This window comes from Gossypium hirsutum, chromosome A07 (genome assembly GCF_007990345.1).
Source record: "Gossypium hirsutum isolate 1008001.06 chromosome A07, Gossypium_hirsutum_v2.1, whole genome shotgun sequence".
Lineage (NCBI taxonomy): Eukaryota > Viridiplantae > Streptophyta > Magnoliopsida > Malvales > Malvaceae > Gossypium > Gossypium hirsutum.
The window spans coordinates 93,188,217-93,211,570 of NC_053430.1; positions in this window are offsets into that span (position 1 = coordinate 93,188,217).

Here is a 23,354-nt window from a genome sequence, read left to right on the forward strand (position 1 = left end):
ACACAGCCCTCAAATTCTAAAATTCCTCAAGAACACCCTATCAAAATTTACATACTTTCAGTTTAATCCTTAAACTTAAAAACTATACAAAATCGCCTAACAAAGTAGTCCTAAAACATTTCCAAGCTTCAAAATCTTCCATTTAAAATCGAGAACATCCAAAAATCATCAATGGTAATTTTAACAAACTTTAACAATTTTAAAAACGAAGATACGAGTTAATTGAACCTACTGACAACGATATCAAAAACATAAAAATCATTAAAAATGGGTGAAAGAATACATACCTTGCATACCAAAGAGACTTGGCTGAAAGCTCCCCAAGTTTAGCATTGGATTTTTTGGTTTCTCCACCAAGAAAATAAAGAAGATGATAGTTGTTTTAATATTTTATCTTAGTTTTTTTTATTTAATTACCAAAATGTCATTAATTAAACATAATTTTAATCTAAAATACATATATCTACCGTCCACTATCTTGACTATGGCTAAATTTCCATAATGATCCATTCAATTATAATTTTGCACTCAATTAATCCTTTTAAATTAATAGCAATTAACTTTTATGACTTTTAAATTAATAGCAATTAACTTTTATGACTTTTATGATTTAGTTCTTTTTTCTTAATTAACTATTCAAACATCAAAATTTCTTAATCAAATTTCAATACACCTATATAAACACTCTGTACATATTTAATAAAAATATTTACGGGTTCAGTTTATAGAAAAGAGATCAAAACCACTAGACTTTAAGGATAAACCACTTGTACTTAACTATTTATTCAATTAGCAAAATTTATTAAATTAAAATTCAATATAATATTATATTTAACTTGTAAATATTAAATAACTAGTATTTATAGACTTTCACGTCGGAATTGTGGTCCCGAAATTACTATTTCTGGCACAACTAGAAAACGAGCTGTTACAAACTAGACATTCGAATGCTTGGCTGGTGCGACAACCAATTTGGTTGCTCTGACCAATCTAGTCCAGCCACCAGTTGAACTGTTGGCCCAGTTTCATACATCAAGTCCGGTTCAACCAATTTTTGGTGTTGGTCTCGGTTTTTTTTCTTGACTCCAATTTTTTTTATCTTGGGTCCAATTTTAAAAAATATTATATTTATTTTAATTTATTTGATTAATTTAATTTTACTTGATAAAAATTACTTTTCTTAAAAATCACTGAGATTTTTCAAATTAAATTTTTCAAAAAAATTATTTAATCAAATTATCTAGTTGAAAAAATCCTCATGATTGCCTAATTTAATACCCGATCAAATAAATCGACTCAATTAAATTATTTCCAAAGTCGTAGAATTTCTCCTGATTCAAATACAGTCCGATCGAGCTTTTGTTGAGCTAATGGAGGGGCCAATCAGACGTATACAATTATGCTCGTGTAATTGCAATTATGTCCAAAAGCATCATTTTGATAATTTGCAATTTACTTCATCATGAAGTTAGTCCACAAAAAGTATCATGATTGAAAAATCTTTATTATATACTTTTTACGAAAACAATTCATCCTACTACTTTGTCCAATGACCTTGTCATGTGTGTGTTACCTTCATATGATACACTTGATTCATTTGAGTCAAATTTGTTCACTCAATACAATCCTATTTTATCTCATTGTCACCATTGTGTCTTGTTAATAATTAATATGATCACTGTCAACTAATGATTGTGATAAATTGCTCTTTCGAGAACAAGTAAACTCATGGCCACGTTCCATATGTATCAATCCACACAATGTCAATGATAGGATATTGTTAACTCTTTAATCGAGCTATGAATTCTATTATTGCTAGTAAAGTCATGTACCAAACATACCAGCTATCGACTCTATCATCTTCAGAGCATAAGCCTCCACTTATATCAAAGCACATGAGTTACATACACATGGTCAGTAACTAACTCAAGATTTAGGTAAGTCACACAATGAACGTCACAAGTGAATCAATTCACAAACAGATTTAGAATTAATTCAACTTAGGTCCAACCCAATGTATCATTCTTCCAATGAGTACATCTACATCTCTACCCGTGGAGTTAACTGCTCCTATAGCCAAGACTAGCCATTTCTCTAATTGGAATTCTAGACAACCTAATAATCCTTTTAAGTATTTGAATCAAATGCTCACTTTGATTATTTTACGGGATTACAAACTCATTTAGATTATCTACTGAAGTAAGTTGTCTTTCTCACAATGTAAATATTCTTACAGTGTCACTTATCATCAGTTTGAACTCAGACAATCAATGATCTAATATTTGCTTGTCACAGTTTCGCTATGTATGCAAAATCTGGCAAACAAAAATACAAAAGATATAATAGTGAAATGTGAAATTAATTTTATCTATTTATTCATTGTTAAAAAATATAGAAAACAGTTACATGTTTACTGCAATATGGGCACATTTCCCAATAGTTTGTTGTGCATATGGTTCAAGAGCTTGAGGTTCTCATGATGCACATCAAGTATAGTACATCTCATTTTTATCCCTTTTCTACTGCATTTTGTCTATAACATCACAAATTTCTAGTTTTGACATGTGGCACTATTCCGGTAGAATATAGTGAATTATTGAGAAATTTGAAAATTTGTCAAATAAAAGAATTCTCATTAAGATTAAGTGATTTAAGAAATGGGATTTAATGAAAATAATTTTGGAGGTGAAAATGTGATGAAATGACTAAATTATAAATTTTAAAAATTAAGGACTAAAATATAAAGTCAGTCAAAAAGGGAAATAAGAGTTTCTATTGCCTATATGACATGGGAATAAATGGGAATATGAATTACTATGGTGAAAATCACTTTTGGGACCAATAAGGAAAGATTAAAAAGTTCAAGGACTCAACTAGAGAAAGAGAAAAGATGCAATTATCATCATCCAAAGATTCATATTAAGTTTACTAGTGAATTATAAGGTTTGAGACTGACAATTTCCATTGTTAAGAAGAAATCGTGCAAAAAGTCGAAAAATAGACAAAATGGTAATTTTGCCATGAAAATTAATTTGGTAAACTCTCGAGACTTTTATTATAGGAATAGTATTTAAATATGATTTTTGATATTTAAAAGTATTTTTAATTGTTGAGGGTTCGAATTAAAGAATCATACCACAATTTGACAAATTAGACTTAAATAGTTTAACATGGGCCTTGGCTAATTTGTTGGTATTTTTATAAGAGAAAAGAACCTACCCCCCCTCGTTCTCTTCTTTTTCAGTTGGTAGCAACCTCCAAGGTTGATCATCTTCTTTTTTTTCATTTTTCTCACTTTTTCTCCATTTTCCCTTAAAAGCTTTGCCTTCCACCTTAAGATTTTGTTAAAATCTTTATGGATATAATCTCCTAAGCTCAATTCTTCCATCAATTTCTTTAATGGAAGCCTAAGGTATATGGAGCTTGAATGAGAGAAATTGAAGCTACAGTGAGAATGCTTCAATAAGGTAAGAAATGACTTCCTACACCTCCACAAACTTGATAGTTGTTGTGAAATGTTATGAGAAGGAATTTATATTTATTTTTGGATTATATTTTTGAATATGGAAACTGAAGAAATGATAAAAATGGAGTTTACAAGCTTGATTGAGGACGAATTAGAGCTTATGAAGGTAATGATTAAGTGTTTTAGAGCATCCATTAATGTAAGTGCCATTGGATACTCTTACTTTTCCTATACTAAAATGCTTAGGAAAATAATGAATTTAAGTTGTTAATATGAAAATAGTGTAATAAATATGATATTTGTTATATGAATATATATTAAATGTGTTATAATTGGGTGAATGCGTTTAATATGACACTTGAATTACTTGGCTATTAACATTTGCACTAAAACAGTTTTGGGACAGAAACAGTAGTGTGTCTTTGAAAATTCATAAAAATGGTAGAAATTGAATTAGAAGTTGAGCCACATATGGTTTGAAAGCTTACGAGTCTAGTTTTATTGGAACAAACAGAACTTTAATTCGAATTATACAATAAGAGATAAATATGTTTAAGAGATAAATATGGTTGAAACTATTGGTAGCATCCCCTTTTTCAAATTTGAATATTTGTTAGTAATTGTATAAAATGAATTAGGCAATTAGCTTTATATGTATAAAAATATTATTAAGTATATTTTCTAATAAAAGTAATGGTGAACTCATCCAAATTATATTTTAGAATTAAAATATTTTTAAGCGAAAAGAGGTTAGAGTTGTTTGGCAACAACTTTGTCCCGAATTTAAAAATTTTCTAGCATGTGTGTGCAAGAGTAAAAATTTTGAAAATTATTTTGATTGGAGGTGCAAGAGTCTAGTTTCAAGAACATCAAACGGATCTTGATTTTGAATTTTTTTTGTATTGAGAAAGAAATAGTTTAGTGACTACTACTCAAATAGAAAATTTTGTTTTGACAGGTAAAGAATAATAAAAATATGACTCTACACAAATTGAAACTATTTAAAGTAATGGAAATATGCACATGGCCTAAAGAAATGTGGAAATGCGTTTGAAAATGTAAAGCACCTATGGTGCCTTCATTCGAAAAATGAACATGCCTGTAAATAGACCTGATTATGGGTTAGGCCACTCATCTATGTCCAAAGGCCCGCTCGAAAAGTGGGAGAGTTTGGGCAAAAATATTTTCCCAAAAAATGGGTTTGGACAAAAAAATAAGGCTCGTTGTTTAGTCAGGCCTTGAGTAAGATTTTTTGGCTCGGCTTGAATTTGCTTAAAAAAACTCACTGTTATTTACTATTGTTTGTTGTTGTTTGTTGTCATATTGATGTTGTTTTGTTGTCATTTTGCTATTATATTGCTATTATTTCATTGTTATTATTTGGATATTGTACAATTCTTGTTTTATTATTAATTTTACTACTATTTTAGAAGAAGCATTTGTTTGATAAGTTGCAACTATCTTAGTGTTATTTAAATATAAAGTCTTTTTTAATGTATTTTTAATTTGTTGGGAAACACTTATTTTAATATTTTCAGTGTATTTGACTTTTTTATTTTTAAATTTTTTTATATAAAAAATCTAATATCAGTGAGTCGGTTCGGGCTCGAGTTTAGCATTTTTTATTTGGTTCAAGTTTGATGCAAAATTTTAGGCCCATTTTTTTGGCCAAGTCAAGCCCGAGCCTATATAACGAGCCTAAAATTTTGTATTGGCTTGACGCATGATCAGGTCTACTTGCAAGGCCTTTTATTAATATGGATTTGATTATAAGTATGTGAAATCACTCAAAGTGCCATTATATGGGTATATGTATGTGTTAATGGCATTGATAAATATATGTTAATCATAATTGTAAAGTGCCCTAATAGACTTAGTGAAATGTAAGGATACAGTTGACATGCCAATAGAGATTATTAGTGTGCATAGAGGTTATATGAAGATTTAAAGATTGATTATATTACCTTAGCTTGACATTTTAATGTGGATCAAATCGACGTTATCCATTGAGAATGTGATAGCCCAAATTTCAGCGATGTCGGAAATAATGGTTCGAGACCACCAAATCCAAAAAATGAACTCATAGATTATATTATTTAAAATTTATGAGCCAAATGTAGCTTTTAAAATATTTTTGAAATAGTAAATTGTGTTTTATAAAGATTTATTTGGTCAAGAAATTAACAAAAAAAGTATCAAGATCTCGGTGTTATAAAGCGAGCCATAAATATTTTTATAAATATTTACAGAGGTTTAATAAGGTATTATTAAAATTTCTTTAGAAAATTTTGACGTTTGGGTGATTAATTAAATAAAGAGGACTAAATTGAAAAAGGTGTAAAAGTTGCTAGAAGGATTAAATAGCTCAATTGTCAAATGAGGAAGGACCTAAAGTGCAAATAAGCCTAAAGGAGATACTTTGGGAGGCACAAGCAGAGAAAAATTAGGAAAATTGAGGAAATAAGGGCAAAATGGGAAAATAACAATATTTACTAAATAAAAAAGGGGACTAGAATGGAATATCTAGAATTCTCTTCATTTCTCTTCATTTTCATCAGCTTAGAAACAACCATGGAAGAGGTTTCAAGCTGGTTTTCATACTCTAGCTTCATGTAAGTTTATTTCTTGCTTTCTCCTTGAAATTTCTAAGATTTTAGACTTTTACAATTGGGTCCAACTTGTTATGTCATTAGTTTTTCATTCCATGGCTAACTTTTAAAGTTGCTATGGATAAGTGCTGGAAGTAAATGATGAATAAATATAAAATTGAAGCTTTAATTTTGATGTATGATGATTTTATCAAGTAAAATGGATGGAAATTGATTTTAGGACCTAATTATGAAAGAGTTTGGAATTAAAGTCTAGTGCTAAAGTTCTGAGTTTCAGGGGTTATGAATGTAATAGCCCAAAATTGGGTCTAGTTGGAACAGAGGTTTTAGGACCACAAAATTCGAGATAGAAATAATTATTTTATGATTATTTTGAGGTCTATGATATGATTGCATGATTGTGTGAAAATTTCGTGAAGAAATTCTATGCATAAAGTGCTCAATTTGAAGTTAGGGACTAAATTGAATAAGTTGCAAAACTTGCATTCTAGAAGTTTCTAGTATGAAATTGCTTTGAAATATTAATTAGGAGGTCTTAAATAGAAATTTGACCAATTTCTAACTGATGGACAAAAATTGGACATAAATGGAATTTTTGAAAGTTTAATAAGGAAGGGCATTTTGGTCATTTGGTAATTAAAAGAAATAAAAAGAGAAAATAAAGCCAAAATTGACTCATCTTTCTCATGGAGGCCGAAATTAGCATGGGGGAAGCCATGGCTAGGGTTTTCAAGCTTTCCAAGCTCAATAGTAAGTCCGTTATAACCCCGTTTTTTAAGTTTTTTACATTTTTAGAATCCCGGTAATTTGATTAAGCTTATTCTAGCAATAATTTAAGCTAGGGTTCATATTTGGAAAAATATCCATAGGTGAAATGTGCTTATTTTTCTGTTTTATAATAAAATATGAGGTTTTAAATTATGTTAGACAACTTGTGCTACTCGGTTTTGAGTGAAAACGAGTAAAATGGCTTAATCGATAAAAATACCTAATAGTAATAAGTATATGTTAGAGTGAGAATTTGATGTTTCCATAGAAGGGAAAAGTGATCAGCATGTCATAAAACATAAGAATAAGGAATGAAGTTTAATTCCCGAGCCTAGGGGCAAAAGTGTAAATATGCAAAAGTTTAGGGGCAAAATTGTAATTTTTCCAAATTTTGAGTAAGGACTGTTTTGAATAGTACATTAATTAAATAAGTAAAATATGATGTTTTAGATCCCGGAAAATGAGATTTGAACCTAGAATGAGAGAAAAATCGAAAATTGGGAAAGTTGGTAAAATGGCCATTTTAGTATCGAGGTAAATTCATATGTATAATAAGAATTAATTTATGCATGTTTCAATGTAAAATTGATATATTCATTATGATTTCCGAGGTGTTGAAAGTATGTAAGTTGGTATGATAATAATACAACAATAATGTTGTAATTTATATTTGAAAGTTAAATTTAGTGAATTAATTGAATTATATTAAATTAAATGATTATGGTGTCAAGTTTATGAATTGATTTAAAAATATGTCTATGGTACATGAAGTGCATTGAATTGTCATACATAAATGTGATTTCTATGATTATGGATATTATGGGGAATTGTAAGTTCATATGATTTTTAATAAGGCAATGTGTAATTTAATGTTATTGCCTTGATATTAAATGAGATGTAAGTTTATATGTAAGTAATACATCAATATTACTTGTATTATGATATTTTATAATAATATTGGAAATATTTTTGTGGATAATTACTTGATTGGTGAAATTATTGGAAAAGAGAGAGAAATCCCGGTTGAACCTTCGGAAAGATTGGATGATACAGATAGTATGTAGCTAAGTCACATGTATGGTGCTGAGTGCACATCATGTGTACAAGAGAGCTACAAGACATTATGATGTAGCTAGGTCGCATGGGTGATACTATGTGTACACCATGTAGACAAGAGAGCTACGGGATATATGTAGCTAGGTCACATGCGTGGTTCCAGGTGAAGGACACCATGTAGACAAGAGAGCTACGAGATAAATTGGCTAAGTCACATGGGTGGTACTGAGTGTTCACCGTGTGTACAAGAGAGCTGAACTATATGATGGGTGGAGCTATGTGCTGAAACCACCAAGTATTGAGGATTGATCCGAAGTGTTCAACGGGAGACTCTCTATGTATTGCTTTGTGAGTTTTGTGATGAATAAGTGCAGGAACTTGATTATGTGAATGATGTGTTCATTAAGTGACCAGAATGTGGTGAGGTTATAAACAAGTAAGTTATACATGAGGATGATTTTATGGTGACCTTGTGATCATGGGCCTATACTTGTGATGTATGAAATGTGGTGAAAATGATTTGTGATATGTATGTTAAAATGAGGTTAATACAAAGAAAGTGTGAAAGAGTGAATTAGCAATAAAACTGTTTTGGACGGTAGAAGTGATGTGAATTTAAAAAATCACCAAAAATAGTATAAATTGAATCAGAGACTGAATGAGATATCAAATTAAAGCTTAATGAGTCTATTTTCATATAAAGGAAACAAAGAAAGAAAAGGAGTTCTATATTTTGAGATATTTATGTTTTTCCAAGACTGGTTCAGAATGATTACGTGATTCCCTGTTTTGACTTTGGAAAATCAAAAAATTTTGGATAAAATAATTAGAGGCTTAAACTTATATTTTTAAAATCCCTAATGAGTCTATTTTCAAGATAAATCAACAAGAACATTATCCGAGTTCTGTACTGTGAGATAATTAATTTTTAGTGAAGAGAGGTCAGAACTGTCAGAAAGTAAAACAGAGAAAATTTTAATGAATAAACTGTACTAATTGGCTAAACCAAAAATTATGAAAATTTTATGGTGGAAAGATATGTGAGTCTAGTTTTAGGGGAAATTTACGGATCTTAATTTGGAGCTCTGTAGCTCGAATTATAAATAAGTAAGTGACTATGACTCGTGTGGACAGTTTTATGTGAGCATTTATTAGTAAATTGTGAAATCGTACTTACAAGAATGCTATATACATTAAGGATGTGGAATGGAGAGGAGGAGGAGGAAAATAAATATATGTGTAATACATGGAAACTATGGTATATGAAATATTGATATAATGAAATAAATGATATGTGTTTATAAGAAAACAGAAAGAGAATGATATGTATCATGACATGTATATATATATATAACTAGTCTCAATGTAATGCTTGTTGGGTATGGAGTTGAATTGAAATGTTTCAGGCAAACATGTTATTTTGCGTATCTGAATTGTGGTATTTTATAAAGATATGATCTAGTTTTAAATATGAATGCTTGATGATTAAGCTGAAGATATTTTGTAAGATGATAATCTTGGTATAAATTTATAAGTGGTACTATAATAAACAAGGTAAAATGAGTATGAGAGACACATGTATAATGACATACAAATGCTATGTTTGTGGTTTAATTGAGAATATTTAATCATTAAATGAATACAATGTTATATGCTTTTGATTTTGTATAAGTGTGTAAGAGATTAAGGTTGACCAAAGCTTGAAAAATAGCCTAGGTATATTCCACACAGGCAGAGACACGACCATGTGTCTCAGCCGTGTATGGAACACGACTTTGGGACACGGGCGTGTGGAGCCTTAAAGCATGAAATTTCTAAGATTTTCATAAGTTCTCGGTTTAGTCCCGAACCCTTTCTAAAGTATGTTTTGGGCTTCGTAGACTCACATAAGGGACTATGTGTAAGTGAAAGAACGTTTTGAAATATGAATGAAATTTTATGGCCCGTATTTTAGTTTAATATTTGTATGTTTGTCCGGTAACGCCTCGTACCTTATCCCGGCCTCGGGTACGGGTAAGGGGTGTTACAATGAAGTAGCTTAAAATGATATACTAAAGTATTAATTGAGAAAAATTAGCTCAATTGAGGGGTAATTAAGTAAGGACTGAATTGTATGAACTGTTACATTTGGGGTAAAATGGAAATCAACATTTTGCATTTAAACTGTTTTGGACAGTAGTAGTAGTTTAACTTTGAAAAATCACCAAAAATTGTAGAAATCAAATTAGAGAATGAATAAAATACGAAATTAAAGCTTATTGAGTCTAGTTTCTTATAGAAGAAACAATGTAAGCAATAGAATTATAAATCATGAGATATAATAAATTTTATGAGACAAGGTCAGAATGATTTTGAGTTCTCCTGTTCTGACTTTTGAAAATCATAAAAAATTGAAGAAAAATAATTAGGGGCTTAAATTTATATGTTTAAAATCCTGAATGAGTCTATTTTCAAGAGAAATAAGTAGGAATATTATTTGAATCCTGTATGAAGAGATAATTAATTTTTAGTGAAGAAGGATCGGAACTGTCAAACAGCAGAACAAGGGTGATTTTAAAGAATAAACTGTACTTATTTGTTACACCAAAAATTCTGAAAATTTTCAGGGAAAATTAGCGGATCTTAATTCGGAGTTCTGTAGCTCAAGATAAAAATAATTTAGTGACTATGACACAGATAGACAGCTTGAATATTCATATAAGTAAATAGTAAAAATTATAGATAATGTTACTTACAAGTGTATTATATACATTAAGGATGTGGAATGGAGAGGAGGAGGAGGAAAATATGTGAGTGACTTATGCATAAATTGATCTCATGCTCAATTATATTTGGTAAATGTTAAACTTTGTTAAAATGAAAAATGTTATAAATTCATGTTTGAATTAAATGTTATATATGTTAAAGAATAATTTGAATATTTGATATTGCCTAATAAATGAATATCCAATATTGCTTAGTAAATGTCAAGCCAAATATAAAAAAAAATATGTTATAAGTGGAATATGTGTGAAAGAATGTGGTGAGTATTTTCATGGTTATTATTGAGCTCATTCATATGAATCTGTCATTTGAAATTGTGATAGACAGGAAGAAATAGCGAATGGCATGCTTATGTATGGTTATATGTATTTATCTAAAACACAAGAAAATGATTGTTATATATTTGATATATGGAGACATGAGACGATGATATATGAACAAGGAATATATTTTATAAATATGTTCCTTCATAATTATAGAATTGTGCAACTCAAGTGTACTATTTGTATAAAGATAGTATTTCAAATGATTTGATGAGTGAAGCTCCAATGTGAGATAGTCTGAAATCAAGACAAATTGTTATGAAAGCGTATTTAAAATACATAGATATGATTGTTATAAGTTATGTGAATAAATGATGTGTAAAAGTATATGCATATGAGAAATTTAATGAAAGTTGAGCCCATACATGTTTCTTGATATTTATATGAACTATATGACTAACAATGTGATAAGAATAGATATTAGGGTTCATGATCAATTCGAATAATTATGTTTTGCATAGTTATGTTGAATATAGAGAAGTGGTAAGTTAATTACCATGTTTTACGAATTTATTAAGTATTACATGTTTACTTTGTTTTACTTTTTCCCCTAATTAATAATGATTCGATAAGTTTCGATAATGTCTCATACCCTGTTCCGATGATGGATATGGGTAGGGGGTGTTACAGAGAACCTTGGTTGTGTGAGTTAGAGCACTCATAGTGCTTGGTTGTGTAGGTTGGAAGGCACATTTGTGCAATGATTATATTCATATTTGGTTGTATAGGATGGAATTCCCGTGAATCTTAGTTGATTTTGCTAAAGTTTACTATGGCAAAAAATGAACTAAAATGAAAATGATAATGGCAGAAGTCAATATAAGTCGCTAATAACAAAACATTGGGTTATAACAAAAAGTGTTATTACTAAATGAATTGAAAAGAATGCAAATGAATGGTTGAGCTAATAAGAATTTAAGTTGAAAATATGTTACTACGGAATTGAAACGGTAATAAGTTTAAGTGTACACGTATGTGGGCTATGTGAGTTTACCCTTAATGAAATTATAGTAATTGGCTGTCTTGTTTACCTTAGAATAGGAAAAGGGATGAAACTTATAATAAAGGAAGGAAATGTATGAAAACTTATATATATATATAGGAATGAATGAAAATGTTGGAAATTAAGCTACAAAAGATTAAATACTATATGAACCGTTCACGAAAGTTTTATATATGAATTTCATAATGTGATAAGTTAACGAACTATAAAGTGGTAAGTTGAGCCCTGTAAGTTGATTGCATTAATTAATTTGTTAATGGAATTAAAATGTGGCTTGAATGAATTGACAAAGACATGTTTAAGAAGGGCTCAACACTAATAAAGCATAAGATAAGTAGGTTTATCCATTGATACTTATTGAGCTTTTTAAGCTCACATATTAGATGTTTAAAAACGCTTAGGTAAAGGACGTTGCTAGAGAAACTTGAAGTTTTGTTCTGGAGCTTCACATCACCCATCAAGTTTTAAGGTTGTTCTTTAATTATTAAATGTTATTTTCATATGTTATAGGCATGTACATAGAGACTAAGACTATCATAAGTGTTTATAAATTTTTTGAATTGTAAAATCAAGTGTTGTTTGTAACCTCCTTGAAAGTTTAAGTTAAGTTTTTGAATTATAAATTGGTTTTAACATGTTTATGACTTAGATTTATTATTAAATATGATTTAATTTTTTTTAAATGCTTTGGAGCCATGAGATGATTTGATGGTATTTAAGGATGTTTTAGAGTATTCGTGAAGTGTTTTAGGGACACTCAGTGACGTTGCAACCACAGAGTTGCAACGTCGCAACTTTGATGCTCAACGTTGTGACTTTGCATTCCACATATTGTGATATCCTTACTCAATCAGTCACGCCGCAGTGTCATAAGTCGCAAGTCGCTACTTCACGCCTGTTTCAGCATTTCACTAATTTTTTTTGAAAGAAAAACGAGCTAAAGGTCAACTTCATCTTATTGCATTTTTAATAATCATGTAATGGATATCCAACGGATAATCCATATCAAAATACAAATCAACTTTGTTCTTAACGGCTAAGTTACAAAGTAAATCAGCTACATTATTGCTGGTACGACAAATCCAATTAACTTGGACCGAAACAAACAAATCAAAAGCTTTACAAGCCTGCTTAATGTGTTGTCCAAAAATAGTAATGTCTTTGGTCCTCTTATTGACCGTATTGACAAGCATATCATTGTCAGATTCCATAATTTGCCGCGCCACCTTTAATCTAGCAGCCAGTTTTAAGCCTTCATTAAACGCTTCCAGCTCCGCCCAACTCGCCTCCATTAACTTTTCAACAAACTTATAGCAGCCCATGAGAATGAAACCATCTTGTCCCTCGCGATAGTGCCAAAACCACTGCTCCCATTCAAAACAACAGCAACCACGTTCACTTGATGTAGTCAGAAAGGGGTTTTTTCCATTCCTTATTCATCATAGTCGGGGGTATAATCGCAGGCTCAGTCAGGTTATAAATTTTAAAATCCTTGTTTAAAATAAGTGCCATTTCCCAAACTATCACTGCTTCATCCATTTTCCCTTTGAAAACCTTATTGTTTCTATCATTCCAGTTGTTCTAAAGCAGAGTTAAAAAATCAGCTGCATCTTTTTATCCTATTCATGAAAAACATCTTCTAGCCAATCGATACAGTTGTTGTATTCCCCTCCAAATTGAAAAGCTGTAAGTCTCGAAAGCCCATGCCTCCCATGTAATGCCCCATACCCGAGACCGTCGCCGGAGTCGAACACGAGATGTTAACAGACTTAATTCATTACTTAAACAGCTCAAACAATTTATTTTTAAAATTTCCAGTCAAGCTAGCAATCTGCGTTACAGTCACTTAAAAATTCATATCTTGAGTTCCGAAACTCGAAATCCAATTCTGCAAATTTTCCCTAAAATTAGACTCATATATCTATTTATTAATTTTTTTCTAGAATTTTTTGTCAAGCCAATTAGCATAGTTTATTAGTTAAAGTCTCCCCTGTTTCAGGGTTTGACTGGTCTGACATCTGTATATTACGAATCATATATCTCTCTGTACAGAATCTCAATGACTATGAAGTTTATTTATCTTAAAACTAGACTCAATAAGGAATTTGTACATATAAATTATGACTTCTATTTATATTTGTACAATTTATGATGAATTTTTAAAGTCAGAACAGGGGATCCAGAAATCACTCTAGCCCTGTTTCACAAAAATTCAAATATCTCATAAAATATAATTCATATACCTGTTTTTTTCAATCCATATGAAAATAGATTCAATTTCATAACTTACTCATCATTTAATTCCATTTCTACTAATTTTAGTGATTTTTCAAATTTACATCACTGCTGTTGTCAGATTCTGTTTTATGGCAAATTTCACTTTACTAAGGATTTTCATGGACTAAATAGCATTTTAAACATACATAACATCAAATATGACTTAGATTGGCCATTCCAATGGCTAATCATTTACAAACCCTTTTCTTGCCAAACCATAGCCATATCATAAGATCATTTACAAAAAGTAAGTATTTTGCCATACATGCACATTTAGAACACACAAGCCATTTTACCAATTTAGGCCTTCGGATAGTGTGAACGAGTCTTCGACCTATCCCGATTCTCAAGCCGGCTTGTCAAAACTACAATGAAAGAAAATGAGGGAGTAAGCACAAATGCTTAGTAAGTTCACATGCAAATAGCAAGTAACATAATCACACAATCTCACATAAAACATCATTTGCATAAACAACACCAAGACATTCATGTTTCATTTACATTTAATATCTTTCTACGATTTCATCATACCAGGTTTTCAACCTGAGGGTTTAAGCACATACCTGTCAAATTTTCTCATTTACCACACTTACCAACATGTCACCTTCGTTTTAGGCCTTCTTCTTATTCACGTAAGATTCACCCATTGAACACATCGGTATATAATTTGAATACGCGGATCTCATGAACATAAGAGCCATACCCGCAGCTAGACAAACTCAATAGCCTGCGGAACTTATGTAGCCAAGTACCATGTAACCCGCCCATAAGTGAACTCGGACTCAATTCAACGAGCTCGGGCGTTCGTATCCATAAGTGAACTCGGACTCAACTCAATGAGGTCGGATGCCTAGTTACATCTCACAAACTCGGACTCAACTCAACGAGTTCGGAACTCAACCATCCTAGTGACATGTCACTTGTATTCTAATCTATTCCTAAGGTTCAAACGGCATTTTTTCTCGATTACACATCTTTGCCGTCTTCCACGGAATATTGCAATCGATACTTCGGTGATAGTTCATACTCATCAAGTAATTCACATAATTACATATTATTCAACAATAACCACAAAGCATAATATTTCATGATAATAATCAGCATCATATCATATAAACAACATTAAATTGCTTAAAATGACAATTATGTTACTACATTTACACATGAACTTACCTCGGTACAAAATTATTAGCAATCGAGCCTATTCTTCGTAAACTTTATTTTTCCTTCGATCGCGACTTGAATCTCGTTTCTCTTGATCTATAATGCCAAATTAATCTTATTTAATACATACATTCATCAAAACAGCATTTAATATAAACTTTGGCAAAATTACATTTTTGCCCCTAAACTTTTGCATAATTACACTTTTGCCCCTAGGCTCGGGAATTAAACTTCATCCCTTATTCTTATGTTTTATGACATGATGATCATTTTCCCCTTCTATGGCAACATCCAATTCACACTCTAACATGTACTTATGACTATTAGGTATTTTTACCGATTAAGCTCTTTTACTCGTTTTTGCTTAAAACCGAGTAGTACAATTTGTCTAACATAATTTAAAACCTCATATTCTATCATAAAACACCAAAATACACAAATTTCACCTATGGGTATTTTTCCAAATATGAACCCTAGGTTAAATTATTGCTAGCATAAGCTTAATCGAGCTACTAGGATTCCAAAAACGTAAAGAACATTAAAAACGGGGCTTGGAATCACTTACTATAGAGCTTGAAAGGTTGAAACGAACCCTAAATATGGAGAACCCTTGAAATTTTGGCCTAATGAAGAAGATGGACAAAAATTGGCTTTTAATTTTGTTTTTAATTCATTTTAATAACTAAATGACCAAAATGCCCTTACTACTAAACTTTCCAAAAATTTCATCCATGTCCAGTTTTTGTCCATAGACTTAGAAATTGGTCAAATTTCTATTTAAGACCTCCTCATTAATATTCCAAAACAATTTCATACTAAAAACTCCTAGCATACAAGTTTTGCAAATTATTCGATTTAGTCCCTAATTTCAATTTAAGCACTTTAGGCATAGGATTTCATCACGAAATTTTCACACAATCATGCAATCATATCATAAACATCAAAATAATTATAAAATAATTATTTCTATCTTGGATTTGTGGTCACGAATCCACTATTCCGATTAGGCCCTAATTCGGGATATTACATCCCATTCCCTTAGGATAGCACATTTTTTCCCAATCTATTATGGCCCATCCGCGAGCTTTGTCGTTGTTATTCCACCATATTCGACCTATTTGTGAGTGAATTTCCTCGATAATGCCTTTTGGAGCCAAGAAAACCGAGAAAGCATAAGTTAGAATAGCCTGCATAATTGCCTTGATGAAAGCCTCTTTCCCTCCATATGAAAGCAAGTGTTTCGACCAACTCCTAACTCTGCATGTACACCATTTGATAATTTTAGTAAATGTTAATGATTTTTTCCTACTAACAGGTAGAGGTAAGCCTAGATAACTATCTAGCTTATCAACGGCACGCATGCCAAGCATAGAGCTAAAAAGGTGCCTACGGTCTATCGGGGTTTTTGGGTTGAACTAATCATAGACTTTTCCTTATTGACCTCTTGGCCTAAAACCCTATTAAAGATTGCAATAATATTGACAATCTCCTCGATGTTCCTTTTTTTTATTCTGAACAAAAAGAAGAGCATCACTGGCAAAAATGAGGTGATTAATACGAGGCCCATTTCTGCTAGCTCGAGTACCATTAAGCAAATTAATATTCTAAGCACGAATTAACAATTTTGAAAAAGCTACTATGCAAAATAAAAAGAGATAAGGAGAGAAAGGGTCCCCTTGCCTAAGGCCTCTTTCCGGCATAATTGTTTCAGAAAGGATAGAATTGCACTTGACGACGTAATGAACCGATCGAACGTATCTCATAATTTTCGTCACCCAAGCATCAGCATAGCCCATTTTTTTCATCACCTCCTCAATGAAAGTCCACTCTACTAGATCGTATGTTTTGCTCATATCAAGCTTAATAATGAATCATTTGTTTGGACATTTTTAGCACTTTGAAGATAATGGACCAGCTCGTGGGCAATCAAAATGTTATCATGGATCATCCTCCCCGAAACAAATGCAGTCTGATTTTGGCTAATGCATAACGGAAGAGTTTCCTTTACTCGGTTGGCAAGCACTTTGGCAACGAGTTTGTACACCACCCTGCAAAGACTGATGGGCCTAAAATTAATCATATCCACCGGCTCTTTAATCTTAGCGATTAAAACAATAATGGTATCATTTAAACAGTCTACATTTTTTTCTCCCCTAAGAATATCAAGGAACAGCTTAATAACATCCTCCCCAACAACGTCCCAATTTTCTCAAAAAAATTCCCCGACAAACCGTCAATTTTCGGGGCTTTCCTAGGATCTATTTGACAGAAGGCCTCATTGATTTCGCTTTCCGTAAAATCCTTCAATAACCTGTCATTAACCTCCCCTAAAATACATCTCTCAATATAGTCAAGGTTAAGCACGGTATTAGAATTTAAATTTGACTTAAATAAAAGTTGAAAATACTCCCTGATGGCCTTGCAGATATCAATAGTGTTTTCTCTCCAGTTGCCATTAATATCTTTAAGGCTAGCAATGTTGTTTTTTTTCCTCCTGTTAGTGGCTCTGACGTGAAAGAAACGAGTATTCCTATCCCCCTCCTTTAACCAATTAATCCTCAACCGTTAAGTCCAATATTTTTTCTCTGTATCCAATAAGTTGCCAAGCTTTAACCGCATAGCTTTGAGCCTATTTCCTTCACAATTGCTTCCCTGGCCATCAATAATTCTGTTTATCTTTGCCTATAAATTACCAATTTGGTTGCGCATTTGTTTCAGCTTCTTATACTGCCACCTTCCAAGCTCTTTGCCCGCATTTTTAATTTTTTCCATACTTCCCTGATTGTCATTCTGCCAAGCTTCCTTTATAACCTTTTTAGCTTCCTCATTTCTAGCCTAGCAGACGTCATACTTATAACAGAGTCTGAGATCCCTAAGGCTATCTCTCGGCCTCCTACCTTCGGTGTCTAAAAAGATTGCATCATGATCTAAGCTAGATTGCCAGATCACCTTGGTTTCCAGAAAAAGGAAGCTGTTCACATCATTTGCAGACATCAGGAAGCAGTCAAGTCTATCTTTAACCCTTGTTGTACCCTCCCCATTGTGAACCCAGGTAAACCACCCATTGTCAGTCTTCAAATCCACCAGCGAAAGCTCATCAACAATCGAACGAAAGTCCTCAATAAGTATAATTGACTTTCTCCTACCTTCTTCTTTTTTTGCATTATCAAGAATTGCATTGAAGTCACCTCCAATGATCCACTTTTCCTTAACAGACCTACCTACCCTTCTAAGCGTATTCTAAGAACATTGTCTCTTATTAGGATCGACATTTCCATAAAAGCCCGTGAAACGAATGGGACTGTTATTCTCAATATGGATCATCGAATCAATATGGTTGCTGGAGTAGGTTTCAATCTTGACCTTGTTGCTTTCTTTCCACATCATTACCAACCCACCACTTTTGCCTTCCGCATTTACTGGCAAGCATCCCTCCATTCTACACTTCCTACGAATAGAAGAAAATCTATTAGCATTGATTTTAGTCTCACATAAGAAAATAATATCCGGGTCATTTGCAACAAGAAGTTACTTCAAATCACAAACCGTCGCAGGGTTCCCAACCCCACGAAAATTCTAGCATATGATCTTCATGGTTCTTGGTAGGGCTAGTCTCCAACTGCTGTCTTAAAGGGTGAAACACTATCCATTAATCTCCTCCTAACAATTTTGGACGGGCTTTCTTTACTGTTATTTCCATTCATCCCCCTCATTCGCTCTCTCTTGTGTTTGAAACTTCCCATGCTATCACGTATTAGCTTTTGACTTCTTTTTTTCCACAGGTGAGGTCGATATCGAGTCTTCTTCGCCTTACTTCTTTTTTTCTTTCTGGCTAGACTGCCAACTTTCATCCCCCGTATTTGTTTGACTTTCTTCCTTGTCCTCATTTGAAAGGATCGTTGTCTTCACTATTTCCACCTCGTTTCTCCTCATTCCCCTTTCCTGATTCGAGTTCACAATAGAAATCCTCATCTAGCTTCTATACTGGATATTTGAGTCATTTACCCCAACACCCGCCTTACTGTTTTGGCATTTTTTAATGGTGTGTCCGATCAACCCACAGACATAACAAAAATCGAGGAGCCTCTTATATTTTATCACTTCTATCATTTTCACACCACCTTTGTTAGCTATTTTCACAATCCTCCTTAAAGGTTTTAAGATATCGATTTTAACATTTAGCCTCATGAATTTTGTCCACACTCCATTTCTATCCTTCCAATCGATCGCCACAAGCTCACCTATAGTGTTCCCTACGTCCAATGCCATTTGACGATCCATAAGTTCTATAGGGATGTTGTAGACTCTTACCCAAAATGGCGATAGCTGGAACTCATAATGTAACGACCCGAATTTTAAGGTTATCAGAAAAGTGTATTTTCGGGTCTCCGTTTCTAAAAAATAGATTAGTAAATAATTATTAAAAATATTTATGAAGTTAGTCGAGTGGTTAATTAGAGTTGAATTGAGTGAATTTAGCTTAATTAAGAGTAATTAAGAAAAACGACTAAATTGAATAAGGGGTAAAAATTGAATTATAGATTAAAAGAAAATAAAAAGGACTAAAAGGGAAATTATACAAAAAGTATAAATTGAGGCAGTTTATCGTGAAGAAAATCTAAGATTTTTTTTATGTTTAGTATATTATTATATTATTATATACTAAAGATATTTTATGTTTTAATTATATTATATTATATTATATTATATTATATTATATTATATTATATTATATTATATAAAGAAACAAAAGAAAGAAAATAAAAACAGAATAGGGGACGAACAAGAAAGAAAAAGAAAAAAAGAAATTTAAGGATTTTAAGGTTCAATTTCAAATTGGTAAGTTAAATTAAGTCATTTTCTTGTAATTTTTGAGTTTATATGAAACTAGAACAAACTACTATTAAGTATGTGCTGAAATTTTGGAAGATATTAGATTTTTAGACATTAAATTTTAATGAGTAAAGGTGTGAATTGGGGATTGAATTAATAGAATTTCTAACTAGAAGTGGGAGATAGAATAAATTGTAGAATAAGTTATAAATTTTGTATAATAGGGACTAAATTGAAAGAAATTCAAAATTATGATTTTTATGCTGAAAATTTGCTGTTAAGTTTAAGTTTAGTTAGAATTTGAATAGAAATAAGGTATAAATTGAGATAGAAAATGGATGAATTTAGTTAGGACTAAATAGGAATTAAGGCAAAAGTTGGATAGAAATTGAAATATTTAATGTGAAAATTGAATGTTAGTGTATTGATATTTAATTATTTTAATTTCCGTAGCTAACGTTGTCTCGGGAAATCTCGGCTAAACAAAGAAATGACAAAGACAACGGGAGTTAGCTCGGAAATTACGGTTTGTATTTCTATAATCCGAACTTAGTTATTAATTGTTATATTTTAATTAAAGTATATGGCAAATGTTAAGGTAAAAATTATTGCGTTTTATGATTGAAATGGATTAATTGGTATATGTTGAATTTATTGAACTTATATGAATATATGTGATTGATGTGGTATTGAATATGAATGTATGTTATATTGAAAAATATATTGATTTGGGAAATAATGAAATTGATAGAAAAATGTGATTATTGTGAAATTGAATACTTATTAGTAAAAAAGTGAATGGAATTATATTGAATTGAAAATATATAATTAATTAATTAAAATATGAATTAATTGAAAACTGAAAAGTAAATTAAATACCCTATTAACTAGTCGGGCTAGTCGGATATAGTTGGCATAGGATATGGAAGAGTACGGGTTTTGCCGGATTACTGATCAGGCACTTATTTGCCGACTACTGTTATTGTTACCGTTACTGTTACCGATTTGACACTTTGTGTGTCGGATATTGTTACTGTTACCGTTACTGTTTCGGATTTGTTCCAATGAGGTACTCTGTGTACCGTACTGCTACTGTTAGTGTTATTGTTCCGGCTTCGGACGATGAGGCACTGTGTGTCGTATTGGTGTGTTGGTTGGATCCGTGTATCCGTCTAGGTCCGAGTCATGTTAATAGGGGTAAATAAAGGAACTGGAAAGATCAACTGTTACTGAATAATTTAGTTGTTCTGTATATCTGATTTTTACTGAATAATTGACTGTTACTGGATAACCGATCAATTGATTGATACTGAATAACTGATTATCATTGAATAATTGATTGTTACCGAATAACTGACTGTTACTGAATAAATAATCGTTCTGATTGACTGATTGTTAATGAATATTACTGATTGATTAATTGCTATTGAAAAATAATAAATGATTTTGAATTTAAAGTAGACCAAAACATTGGTTGGAAAGTGAATGTTTGAATACTCATTGAGTTCGAATAGTTCAATATATAAAAAAAATTAATATGTTTTATAATTGTTTAAGTGTTCAGATTATAGAAATACCACTAAGTGTATACTCAGCGTACGGTTTGTTTCCGTGCGCAGGTTAAGGTTAGACCGTTGAATCAGCATCTCAGGCCGATCCCGAATTCAATGAGGTAAAGTATGTTGAGTATTGGTAATGGCATGTATCTAGGATGTCTTATGAGAGTCATTTAGGTTGTGAAAGTATTGATAAAATACGTAAATTATGGTTGGCAATAGTATATAGTATGAATTTGAAATTTGAAAGAAAAATTTGTAGTAATTCTAAATTAGTTCCGAATTGATTTTACTGTTCATATTGGACGGCGAGGGCCCATTAAAGGGACGACATCTTAAAATTATGATGAGTTTGAACGTTTATATTTAATTAATGCCTGTATTGTACTGTACTGACTGGTAATGTCTCGTAACCCTGTTCTGACGACGGTATGGGGTTAGGGGACATTACACATAAGTATCTATGCAATTTCCCTTCTCAAATGGCAACATTGAGAATAAGCATTTATCAAATAACCAAGGCATAAGGTTGAGGATTCAGCTGTGATCCTCCATGCAACAGAACTTAACAATAACGACCCCTTCTTTTAGAGCAACGAAGTCCACCTCCTCTTTTGTATACCAAAGTGACTTGAATACCCTGTACATCGCTTCCCTATTTAGAGACTCTGTCGCCATGATCTTGCCTACGGCCCACGACTCAAAACCTTGGTGTTGTCTCCACCATTTGAGCTAATAACTTGGACGGATTCTTTTTCCGAAAATTTCAGCCTCTCCAGGGGATCATTTATCTCATCTGTCTTTATTGTCGAATCCTTAACAGGCCTTTCCTCCATATTGTAATACCCCCTACCCGTATTCATTGCCGGAATAGGGTACGAGGTATTACTGGAGTTTACGGTTTTTTTTATATTCAATATAGCCCCTTTATAAATATCTAACCTTCCCTACAATATTAAATCGAGACCAATCCACTTCAACCAAACCAATTCAACATATTTTCAAGATAAATTCATGCATATTTATAAGATAACGTCATCACATACCCAAAACCAGGTTTGTTAACCATACTAATGGCTAACTTTACATTCATTTCACGTTAACATTTACTTTATTAGCTTATACATGCCATTGATTTCCAAAATAAAGTTTCTTTATATACCGAAATCCTGAGGTTGATAGTGTGATGTGTCTCTGACCAAATCCGACCTCTGAGCTCTTAACACTACAAAACAGAGAAAAAGGAAACGGGGTAAGCACTTCGTGCTTAGTAAGCTCATGTAGCAAGAATTATACTTACCTAATATTTTCAATACAATACAATAAACATTCATATATCCATTCAATGCATTATTACCCTAATATGCACAAACTCAACATTCAAGTTAGTACAATAATTTCCATGTACCAATAATATATACCATGATTGATGAACTCATCAATACCATGATTTTCATTCCATTATATATATATATTTATCCCGTTGAATTTGTTGGAATTTTCGATGGATTTTCAGAGGTACGCTTTTAGTGTACA